Consider the following 13,103-nt stretch of genomic DNA (forward strand, 5'->3'; position numbering starts at 1 on the left):
CACCCTTCCAGGCGGTTCCATCTACAAGGCAGAGAGCAGCACAGAACCCGCCCGAACCGCCCGAAGGCCAGACATCAACTAACCTGCGCAGGTCAAGTAGGCAAGTACGGAGCCCTGCCTACTTACGGGACTACGTCACGTAGGACCGTACCAAGAGGGGAGGGGTGTTCTGTACGATCCATTAGCATACTTGTAAACACCGTGCCCTGATTGGCCAGGGCGCACAGCGACCTGATTGGCCGAGCGAGCCGCACTGATTGGACCGCCGAGAATCCCCGCGATTGGTGGAAACTAATCGTGGGAGATTCAAAGCGGTGCCATTGGCCACGGCCGCTGCGGCCAGACAATATAAGCCGCCGCCGATCACCTGAACCCTGAGTCGACCTCGGGAATAATAAAGAGCTGAAACCAAGTCACTGACTCCCGAGCCTTCTTCCAACGGCGAACATAACAAAATTTGCCATTAAAAGTCTGGACCACATTCTACTAATTGGATTAGGAAATGAGAGGGCTTGAGTGCTGAGAAAAAAAGCAGAAAACATTTGCCTCTGGTCCCTTTTTCTAAGGATGCAAAAGTTTGGGCTTATCTGTCAAACATCCATTGATTGTTTGACAGATGACAGAGCATCTGATTCCATTTCCTGATTCTGACTCTCAGTATGAAATTAATCACTCTTTTTTCCAAACATCCATGCCTCTTATAAATGAAGATGTCCTTCCTATCTACAGTCAGTTGACATTTCTTTTTTTTCTTCTCCTTTGTCCAATCTGAGGAACAGAACACAAATTACAGTTATGAACATGATTTCAACTTGACCACGTAACATTCCCAAATTCATCCCAGCAAAGCTAGAACAGTAATAATCATAGAAATAAATTATTGGGGCAACTGTATCAGATAATCTAGTTGAAGTTTGTGGTCCTTATATATTTATCCAGATGTCTAATGTTAAGCAGGCATTGGAGTACATTCAGTGTCAAATTCAGTGGGGCATGTTCAGTGTCAAATATCACCTGTAGCTTACCTTGGAAAACAAAACAAATAAGAGCAGCCTTTGAAACAGATTACCATTCTGCTAAATGGATTTGGAAATCAAATATTTTGATGAGTAATTCCCAGTCTTCTGAGGAGAAGCAGATGGCTCAGTAGTTCTAGCTAAACCTACCCTTTCAATATTAGCTTCTGAAGATAAAGTTGAACATTATACCTTTTAAAAAGATTTATTTTAGTGCAACAAATGTCTACCTGGACTGATCCTGGGAGCATTAATGTAGATGCACTGAATCTTGAATGGGGAAAAGGAATTCAGCAACTATCAGTAAATTGATTTTTTTTTCTTCCTTCTGTTGGCACTTTTTAAATTCAGTCTTACTTTTTAGATCACCAGAAAATATCATATTCCTACTGTGCCTCCAAGTCTTCAGCTGCCATTTTCCCCCAGAATCATATATATAAAGGGATGTATCACTTCTTTGCAAATATCCTTTCCAGAAACATAAGAGAAAACAATTGATTGGTACCAAAATATCTATCTGCATCTCTTTTCTTCACTATAATTCTAGTGGGAGAAGAACAATGGCTTTAGTTTAGTTTTATTCCGGTTTATTTACCGAGGAAAACGTTTCCATAGCACAAACATATGCTTGCTGATTAATGAAAGATTAAGATTTTTCTGAAAGATCAAGGTTAATGAAAGATGTGACTGAGTGTTCCAGCTTTTTTGTCAACATGGTCAGTTACTATAACTGTTACAATAAAAGATCCTGATCTATACAGCATTGATTTCTTAGTCTGGTCTAGCTTGTTGGGCTGACATCATATTGTATCAATCTGACTTTGCTAGAATTCTATTCAGAGGCATATGCACTTCACATAAAAGACCCGCAGAGACTCCTGAGTAATGATTGTATAGTCCTAGTTTTAAAACTAATGTTAAGGGATGTAATTTATTCTTCCTTCTCTCTTTGCAAAAAGCACAGCTTCTGCCTCAAGTCTGTGATGGGCTGGTGAGGTTTTCTTTCCACTGTATAGGAACATCCCTCTAGAAAACATATTCAACTAACAAATGCATCATGAATGGTGACTGCAAAGTTCAGAGATCCTCTGAGACATTGGCTATACTTGGCATTTAAACCCCTCCTCCCGTTATAAATTTCAAGAGAGATCAATCCTAGAGCATAGAGAGAGACTTGCCTTTCTAAAGAACACACCTCCAGAGAAGCCCGCCAGGAATAATTCCTATTGAGGGGTAAGTTACTCCCAAGACTATTCAGTCTTGGCAGTGCTTAAGCAGCATTTTAGCAGCCTTCCTCCCTGGATAGGTTGGACTACAATTCTTTTTCATCCCCAGATAGTATGAATAGAGCTTTCCATTCTGGGTGGAGGTTGTGTGCAGTTTAGGAGTTTGATAAAGGATTTATCAGACCATACGGCCAGAAATAAACAAGTAAAATCATCTGGAGAATCAAATGAATACTTACAATGACTTTCTCCCAGGGTGCCAATCAGCTTTTCAAAGAAATCAAGCTTCTCACTTGAAGCTGCTCAAAGAAATGAAAAAAACGGTTTCTGCTGTAAAAAGAATGCATTTGCAAACATACCTCCATGGTGAGTTTCCAAAGATGCTTGTAGAGAGCATTTTTCTAACTCATTCGGAGGAAGAGATCATGCAGAATCTGTTTAGAACTGTAGATAAAGGTTGAGAGTCCAGCACAGCAAATCTATTAGTGGATGGAAAAGTTTCCATAAGTATCTTCAGTTCTTTGCTTATTAAATAAGAATCCATTTTTAGCTGTTCTGCTTCGGTGTGTCTGCTAGCTTATTCCAGGAAAAGATATGATCTCTTTTTAGACTCCGTTCTTCAGGTTATAATGCTTTTACTTTTGAGATAATTTTTAAGCCAACAATTCAAGGGCTAAAGTATAAAAAAAAAAGAATGTCCAACTGAAAAGGATAAAAGTATATAAAATAGTGAAACTGATGTAGGTTTTCATGGCTGGTATCTGTTGGAGAGTGCTGAATGTCAGGGTTTCGTGACTGTGAGCTAGACAACAGATGTTCCTGGCAATTGTGATTGGCATCTTCAGATGTAGGCACAATGTATCAAGTTTCATCTACATATACTTATCTAATGTAAATATCATCCAAGTGCATACATATTTATTTCTTAGCAAAATGCTGAGGAGCCTCTTGAAAATATGCTTTTACAATGTCTAACATTTACTAAGTTTTGGGGGAAAAGAGGTGAACTATTGCATGCCTAGCAGATGGAATGTGATAAGTGGACACTGTAAATGGATTCTTTGGAGCCCTACTGTGCAGTACTGGAAAAATAAATGTATGGTCCCATTCACTCAATTTATTGAAGACCTGATTGCACTGGCAACCTACGAGCAGACTGCCTTGTAAACGTAGACTTTGTAGGGACAAGCATAATGAAACATGGATTTCTGCAAAATACAGGAGGTTAAAAATAATTATATAACTGTATTAGAAATAAATATGTATGCACTTGGATAATATTTACATTAGATAAGTATATGTAGATTTGTAGCTGTTGGCTGTTTTGACAATATCTTATGCTTTGATTCCTTTTTCCTCTTACAATTTTTCACTTTAAAAAAAAACACAATTTTCTACTCTAGAAAATTGCATCATAATTACATGTGTGTTTATTCCTTTCTTTTTCTGTTATTTTAGAACAAAAAATAAATCCAAAATTTCATCTATGTCTCTGCTGTTATCTGCCATTCAGTCTCACTCCTCCTTTCACATACAAGCACACAAGTAGTCAGGACTCCCCAGTGTGTGTGTCTTGCTCCAGAGGAGCAAGAGACAACTCAGTTCAGATAATTTGTGTGAGAGACACAGGGTGAAGACAGTTCCTCCCTAATAGTTCCCAGAGTATATGACTTAAGGAATTGTTAGCATGCTTTTGTTTTGCAAGATTTCTGTCTATGGGTGAGTGACAATTAAAAAAATCTGTTGGAAAGAATCACAAGATATCTTCCTTGGTTTTTGGAGCTGACACACATACTAGGTTTTTTTTTTAATGGCTAATTTTAATTTGATCGTGGCTGGGTAGTGCAGAAGAATCTATTTGGATGTGAATCTTAAATGAAAATGGAGTTTCTGTTGGCTTTTGTCTTGTACTGTTCTTGCGTGCCAAAGGAAGTTTCTTATTTCTTAGCAAGCAGAAGAATTAAACTACTTGGTGAATTCTTATAGTTGCAATGGTTTCCAAACTTTTTCAGTACTTCTACTTATGCAATATATGAGCACTTATCTTTTTTTTTTTCAAAGACTTCACAATGTGGAAAAATCTGCTGGTTGCGGTCCTCCTTGCAGGCCTCTACAGCAATGTTTGCCTGAGAAGGAGCAGCTCATATAGAAGGCGGCTGTGGAAGAAGTTCTTCAAAAATACCAGGAAAAATTCCACCACCCTGGAAAATCTTTGCTATGGTAATGAAATGATTGACAACATGACCCTGGAGGCCAATGACACCATTTTTTACAGAGATAATGCCAAGGAATTTCCCAATGGAGTTTTCTACCCCAACTGTTCTTTGCCCCTCCAGCTTAATGAGAGCAGTGAAACTCAAACTGAGGAATGTGTTGACTTCATCATCACTTCCAGCAACCTGAGCCTGCCCGATGGGAAGAATGCAAGCCAACCCAGCAAGAGGGTGATGTGGCTCGTGATCAATCACTTGTGTGCCAATGAATCTTGCAGTCTGCCGTGCCCAAGATCTTCAAATGTTAGCAGTGGCCATTACTTCACTCTAATGATGAGCCTTGTGGCTTACTCCATTCTTAGCTCACAGTAGAGCATGGGAGAAAGTGCTATGAAAACCAAAAAGGAATAGCAAAGCTTCCTTCCCTCTGCTTGAATTTCTACCGATAGGGAAACAATTAGTCAATTATGTGCAGGCATTTACAATTTTCATTCAACCATCAGCTTCCCCATTCTGCTCCCCACAATGGGGGGAAAAGTGTCTGTGATAAACGCACAGTGGTGTAAATGTGTGAATGATATAGAGAACTGAGGTTTAACTAAGGTCAGAAAAATCAAGGTTATATTTAACCAGCTTTGTCAGTCAGGGTCACTCTGGAATAACATTTGAAATATTTCTAGGCACCTCTGAAACTATTAATCATATTTTATTATATTGCAAATTTATGCTGATACATATTTGGATAATCCCACATCATTTCAATCTTATATCTTTTATTTGATTTATAGATATGTGTAGTTCTATTATACTAACCACATCTCACTGTATCATGTGTAAGAACTATAGCCAACTTATAGATATGTCTAGTTAGTCTACAATTAATATTTGCCATCTTTATTTAGGTATAATGCAATACAATATAGTTATTTATGAAAATAATAATGGCAATAGATAGATAGATAGATAGATAGATAGATAGATAGATAGATAGATAGATAGATAGATAGATAGATATCATCAAGTTTCATTATGTACTGGTCATTGACCACCTTAAAGATTTTCTTCTTGTGTATTAAGAGAATGTATATCAGGGGAAGAAGACAGGCAAGTGTCATCATGTACATCATACTAATTGCACATGCATTAAATAATTTGCATCAATCAGCATCAGTTGTGCAAATGATATCTCTGGGAAATGTAATTGATGCCCATGCATAAATGGCAGGATTTTAGAAGCCAGCTTAAAGAAACTACTAGAGAACTATGCAGGAAGGCAGATTGGGATCTACTCAAAGATTTCTGGATGATTAGGAACAACTCAGTCATCTTTTTTCCAGATCTCCATTTTATATACATATGCCAATCTCAAACACTAGCTAGATTCAGAACTTATGTTAAGTTATTTTATGCATTGTTTATTAAATGCCACAGTAATTTATAAATCACAATATATTATATACTATAATATATTATAGACTGACTTTATACAAAATAAGACACAAAACAGTTTTTACTCCAAGCCTGAAGTCTATCTGTAAGATAAAATTCTTTTATCACTATTTTGAACCAAGATGGGATAATCTCCTCGGGTCCAATGAAATTAAGAATGAAAATGAATAATAATGGTGGTCTCAGAAATCCTAAGTTTATTCATTAGATTTTTACATATGAACAGAAGTTCCACCATAGCCCGTTAGCTATCAATAAAGAAAGGGAAGCAAAAACACCCCTTAAAAAAACATCTTTGCAGGCACTGCTTCTACTTTTTTTTGTTTCCATCACACCTAATACATTTTTCTAACTTACCCCCAAAGTCATCCTGTATGATGGAAAAGATTGGATTTTTTTTTTTGTTTTAATCTCCAAATACAATTTCATGAACATTAGAAATGCACTGGGAATACAAACAATATACTTTGTATTGCAATATTTTGCCAAATCTTTCAAAGTGTTGCATTATATTACAATACTTCATATTATAAAGCATTGCATTGTAATACTTTGTCAAGCAATCATATTGGGAAGGCTCAAAATCAGATCTTCATCTGATCCAGAACTGGCCTGTTTAAGGGTTGAAAGAGCGGTAAATCCTGAAAACAACCTGTTCAGGTTTTTAAAGAAAACTATAGACTTCTATTTGCTTTCTCAGTCATGTTCTTTTCACTGGTCTATAGATCTTTAAAACGGACGACTTCTTCCTTTTGCTTTACCTTTCTCAGGGCATGGGGACTTCATGGACATATCTCTATAATTTTTTTGACCACAAAACCACAAGTGACTTGCCAATGCATTTTGCCAGATATTCTTTCAAATTCTCAGGTCAGCCTACAGCTCCTCTCCAAATCCTAACCAGGTCTTACCCTGCTGTTTGAGATCTGGCCAAGGTTGCTCTTAATCTTTTGGACATAAAATATTGTGGTATGAACCAACTGTCATGACTGCAAACCAAACTTTCGAATCCAAAGGAGAAGCAGACCATAATTCTCAACTTGTAGACACTTGATTAATTTGGCCAGGTTATGATTGATCATCCTGAGATTAGTTTATTTTTGGCTCATAATGGTGTTATGCAAATCCAATCAATTGTTCATGCAATCAATAAATAATAGTTATAGAAAAGTCTGATTTAGTGCAATGTTATCACTCAGTTTACCACAAATGTCAGAACCATCAGGGACTAGAGAAGTCCTCATGCTATGATTTGGCCATGTAAAAGAAACATCCATTTTAAACCCTCTCCTGGGTCTGTTATTTCCAGATGCCTCACTAATATTTGCTTAGAGCTTTTTCGTGTCAGTAATGGAAAGTCTGATTCTTCATTTTCCATCCATCGTAGTAGCATGACCTTACTGACAAATATAAAAATTAATCTTGTCTTTCTGATCAGAATTTTCATTGGCTAGAACTTTGCTTCTCATTAACTGAGCCATTATCTCTTAAGTAATCAGTGGAACAGTGTCCATTAGATACACCACAAAGAAGGCATAAGTGAACACTTTGAGTTGTTTGGCATGGGCCCCATTTTCTACCAAAGACCTCCTCGTCTGCCATCTTCATTTATTGTACTTGAAAAACAGTGGTCTGTATACTGATATAATATTTGTGGCTTGGAATTGAACTGTGGGGTCCTTGGTGCTCTCTGAACTTGGTGGTTTTTGTGCAGACATTTAATTTACCAAGCTAGGTAACATCATCAGTGCTAGCATGATGTTACCTAGTTTAGTAATGAAATATCTGCAAAAAAAACCACAGGAGGCTCAGAGAGCACTAAGGCCCCCTAGTGGTCTGCAGGTTATAACAATGATGTTATGGGGTATACTTTTTATATTTGATTGTAAAAACTGATGTCAACAATTTGAAAGCAGTACAGATAGACCTCGACTTACAACAGCATATTTAGTGACTGTTCAAAGTTACAACAGCACTTTAAAAAGTGACTTTTGACTGTTTTTCACATTTATGATCATTGCATAAGTCACATGATCAAAATTCAGACACTTGGCTATTGACTCATATTTATGACCATTGCAGTGTTCTGGAGTCATATGATCACTTTTTTTGACTTTCTTTTTTTTAAAAAAAAACCAAATTTAATGTATGTACAATACATTAAATGTATGTACAAATTTAAAATTCGTTTTAATCTGTTAGCTATGATAGAGGTGAATATTTTGTAGTCAGTGTTTAGAAGTGAAATTGGCCTGTAGTTGTTAATATATCTAAGATCAGATTCCTCCTTTCTTTGACTTTCTGACAAAGTCAATGGAGAAGCCAGATTTATTTATTTATTTTTATTTATTTGATTTGCCAATTGTTTACAAGATAAGTATAAGTGTATACATAGTTGTATACACTTAACTGTGTCACTAACTTAACAACTGCAGTGATTCAGTTAACAACTGTGGCAAAAAAGGTCATAAAATGGAACAAAACTCACTTAACAAATATCTTAACAACAGAAATTTTGGACTCAATTGTGGTCATAAGTCAAGGAATACCTGTAATTATCAACTGAAAAAAAGAACACGATTGAAAGAATCCCTTCTTCCAGCACTTAACTAAGAAAGTTATCTATTGCTTCTCATTCAGAAGGCCATGTATCATTGGTGATCCACAGAAATAATCTAGTAGTTGACAAATGATTCATTTCTCAAGATGGGGCAGCAGAGCAGGGGGCCCAAAAACAATAGCATCCAGGTGGGGTTCTCTGAGCAAAGAGCCACCCAGCTCAGCAAGGTTTGGGTTAACATTTTGCAGTAATTAACTTTAATTTCTCATTTAGTTATATAGTGGGGGAAATGGTTAAGTTAGGATTTAGGGCAGAGAGTGCATCAATTCCAGCTTAGAGAAGTATTGTTAATATGGGAGTACCATTGCAATTTTTAATGCTTTGAAAACTTGTTATTGACACATACAGTATAGCAGAAGATCTGGTATCTCTCTCTTCTTGGAAAAGCTACACACTTTTATTTCTGTTTTCTGGGGACTCTCATTCTTTGATAGATTGATTTGACTTTGGATGCAAGAAGTTTAAAAACAATGAGCTAAGGTTGTTTGCACATTATGCTATTGGCCAGCAATATAGATTCCATGTTATGTTTTAGCTATGATTTAATTATGATTTGTTGAATAGGCTGGGTTAATACCATACATTGTTATAAACCATAATTTTCAAATCATAGCGGATTGAGTTTACAGCACATAGCCAAAGGAAGGAAGAAATAATGTGTTAGTACATTATGTGAATCTAAATACAGACAACTGATCCTAAGATAATTTCACTAGGCAGGACAATTTCTTAGGCATCCAATGTGAGAAAATGGATTTTAGTCCCTGTTGAAATGTCCATTTTGTATCTCTATCTTTGCTCAACTGCAAATTAAAACAAATATTGCAAATGCCATTTGGTTTCCAGTGTCCGTCTTTTAAGAAAAAGAAAAAACGTGGATAGGAATTCATACCTTGGATTTTCTCAGACTCTGGAGAAGTGGGTTGAAAGTGAAGTCAAGTCAAGCTGTGCTTAATTCCTGGATGTCACAGATGTCTGTGATGAATACTTGGCTCGCTGTTTAACCTTCTTCTAGAATAATTTTTGACTTCTCAGTAATGTAACCTATCAGATTCTTTGATAATTTCTCATCCCATTCCTTGGTGATCTCCCATCCCATTTCATATTCGCTAATGAATGTTAGCTTATATGACATCAGCCCAGTCTGGCTAAGTGCAGTCATCCAGCTGGAGAGATACTACAGGTAGTCCTTGACTTATGACAACAATTGAGCCAAAAGCTTCAGTTGCTAAGTGAGACACTTAAGTAAATTTTGTCTTGTCCCATTTGATGACTTTTCCTGCCACAGTTCTGCAAGTGAATCATTGCAGTTGTGAAGTTAGTAACATGGTTGTTAAGGGAATCTGGCTTCCCCATTGACTCAGCTTGTCAGAAGGTGACCTGATCACATGACCTTGGGACACGTAAGTATGAACCAGTTGCCAAGCAGTTGAATTTTGATCATGTGACCATAGGGATGCTGCAATGGTCATAAGTGTGAAAAACAGTCATAAGTTATTTTTTCAGTGCCATTGTAACTTTGAAAGGTCACTAAATGAATTGTTTTAAGATGAGGACTATCTGCACAAAGAAGAATAGGAGACAGCTTGACACCGGTGACAGAAATCAGTACTGAATAATATGGTATCACAAGGGTTTGTGTATAAGAAATCTCCTAGGTTCAAAGTAAAAGCAATACACATATACAATTCCTCTTTTACCCAAATACATCAGTACTTTTTAGATAAATGATTCCATTAGCTGGATGCTTGGCAGTCAACCCTTAATTAAAAATTAGAATAGTGCTTCTCTGACATCAGTCCAAACTATATGTGTCATGTATAAAATGGGATGGGTCACTTCCCTTTCCAAAGAGAGGTTAAAATACATCAGGATTTCAGTTCCTTTCAATAAAAAAACGTTTAAAAGGCCATACTAAATGTATTATTTGCCCAATTCAGGCTATAAGGAAACCGCAAATATGAATACTGCTTTTAGAAAGAACCTGACCCTATTCAGGCCTCGAGTTCAGACATGGAAGACCAAATGCTACCACCTACTGAAACCAGGCACAAATCATTAATTTAGTATTTGATTAACTCCTAAGAAGTTAACTCCTAAGAAGAGATTTCAGCAACACCTGCAACAAATCTAAATGCCAGATTGGCTTTCCAGCTTGGATCCAAGTTGCAGGTTCTCTCTTCCTTTATGCAACGTCAATAGGGCCACCTAGTGGTCAACGGATTGTTGCCTCTTCTCCTAGTCTTATTCTGGTTAGCCACAGATTATCAATGAGAGAAGCTACTACTGTATACAGGAGTCCTTATGACCACAATTCAGCCCAAAATTTCTGTTGTTAAGTGAGACCTTTGTTAAGTGAGTTTTGCCCCACCTTACGACCTTTCTTGTCACAATTGTTAAGTGAACCCACTGCAGTTGATGAGTTAGTAGCATGGTTAAGTCAGGGGTCTCCAACCTTGGCAACTTTCAGCCTGGAGGACTTCAACTCCCAGAATTCCCCAGCCAGCTTTGCTGGCTGGGGAATTCTGGGAGTTGAAGTCCTCCAGGCTGAAAGTTGCCAAGGTTGGAGACCCCTGGGTTAAGTGAATCATGACCTTGGGACACAGCAATGGTCACAGTGGTGGGATTCAAACAACTGATTCTCTGCCCTAATGAGTTCTTCCAACAACCAGTTCACCAAACCGCTCAGAATATTAACAACTGGTTCTTGCAAAGTGGTGCGAACTGGCTGAATCTCACCACTGAATGGTTATAAATATGAACCAATTGCCAAGCATCTGAATTTTGATCAGATAATCTTGGGGATGCGACAAAGATGGTAACAGTGAAAAATGTCATGAGTCACTTTTTTAGTCCCGTTATAACTTAGACCTATATACCGCTTTACAGCTCTCTGAAAGCAGTTTACAGAGTCAGCATATTGCCCCCAACCATCTAGGTCTTCATTTTACCCACCTTGGAAGGATGGAAGGCTGAGTCAAGCTTGAGCTTGGTGGGATTTGAACTGCCAAATTTCAGGCAGCTGGCTGCAGCAGAAGTAGGCTGCAGTACTGCACTTTAACCACTGCGCCACTGAGATGATATAGATATAAATAAACCTGCTCAAATAAAGCCCCAGTTTAACTGTTGGGAAAGTCACAATCACCATAACTCTTTGCAAAACCACAATGACTGCATTCACACAAGTTGGCTAAGCAGCAGATGGCATTGGCCAACAAGCTTGACTGAGGTTAACCTTGGTTGGCTAGGTGGCAGTGAGGGGAGTGCAGAGATGAAGGACTCAGCCTGTTGTCCATACTCAGCCCCTGGGCTCCTTGGTTGTGATGACCCAGAGTATATCAGAAATATAACAAAAACCAAAACGTAAATAAAAGTCCTTTAATGCCTTCAACTTGGCTTCACTGTTTAATTGTTCACAGTGGAGGAATAAACTATTTTCAAAATAACATTTCAAAGGAAAGAAACACAGTTCAAATTCAAAGAGCTGATAACAAAGCAAAAACCAAAAACAAACCACTGAATAAAGTTCCACGACAGACCAGGATAATTGCCAACTTCAGGAAGATAACCAGGATAAACCTTCTTTAGGAATAAAACACTAATTTATCTCTAGTGTCTGCTAGCAGGCAGGTCCAACCTTTTATGCAGATCTCACACCTGCAACCCATGAAGAGGATCATGGCCCTCTCCTCCTGAGTAGACCACATTTTACCCTGATCCTCTCCTCCCTTTGTGCCCTAAGATGGATAGGGCCTGGGTCTCCACCACCACCTCTGGAGCCACACTTCCACTCCCTGTTGGCTGTTTCTCCTCTTCCTCAGAGTCAGTCTCCACCAGGGGCATGACATTGGTACTCTCTGATTTGGGTGGTTTTCTTGCAGATGTTTCATCACCCAAACTAGGTAACATCATTGGGACCACTGATGACATTATCTACTTTGGTAATAGAACAGAATTCTTTATTGGCCAAGTGTGATTGGATACACAAGGAATGTGTCTCAGGTGCATAAGCTCTAAGCAACAAGTGATAAATCATGATCATCATAAAATACAATCATCATAAATTGTAAGACACAATACTCAGTGATAGTGATATGATACTAAATAAGCAATCAAAATAAATCATAAGATATAAAGACCCTTTGAGCTGTATGCAATGAAATGTCATTTTAATGTAAGTTGATTAGTGTACATTCAAACTGACAAACCTATTCTATTCTATTCTATTCTAAGTTATAGTCATAAGAAGCCAAGGAAATAGGTAATCGGAAAGATGAGAAGGATAATAGTAATGAAGCACCAAGGATCCTTCATTTGAACCCTGAGTTACAAATATCTTCCTTTGATCACTTACGGTTCCGGATTTCTTGTCCCCTCGCCACCCTCCCCAAAGCGGGTTAACGCAAGGAACCAACAGCGACTCCTGCGCTCTTCCTCTCCCACTTCAGCCGGGATGACTCGCTTCGTTTTGACTCCGCTGCCCGCCTCCGAAAGGGAGGGGAGGGAAGGAGAGAGAGAAAAAGCGAGCGAGGCTCCGCCCTCCTTTCCTCCCCGGGACGCGAGCGGGAGCGCGCGCCGC

The 13,103-nt window shown here is 38.1% G+C and overlaps 1 protein-coding gene and 1 long non-coding RNA gene across 2 annotated transcripts in view; one reads left to right on the forward strand and one right to left on the reverse strand.

Moving 5' to 3' along the window:
* The window catches only part of LOC113414436 (uncharacterized), a 41,886-nt gene extending 28,898 nt beyond the window's left edge, over positions 1-12,988 (reverse strand). Inside the window, 1 exon segment of the mRNA XM_087969958.1 lies at positions 12,879-12,988. The gene's annotated coding sequence lies outside the window, so the exon portion shown is untranslated.
* The window catches only part of LOC148130027 (uncharacterized), a 36,740-nt gene continuing 25,678 nt past the window's right edge, over positions 2,042-13,103 (forward strand). Inside the window, exon 1 of the long non-coding RNA XR_015750348.1 lies at positions 2,042-2,249. This is a non-coding gene — a long non-coding RNA (uncharacterized LOC148130027). The remainder of the gene's footprint in view (positions 2,250-13,103) is intronic.

Source organism: Notechis scutatus, chromosome 7 (genome assembly GCF_049901735.1).
Source record: "Notechis scutatus isolate UNSWTSFEM ecotype Mainland chromosome 7, rNotScu1.2, whole genome shotgun sequence".
NCBI classification, from domain to species: domain Eukaryota; kingdom Metazoa; phylum Chordata; class Lepidosauria; order Squamata; family Elapidae; genus Notechis; species Notechis scutatus.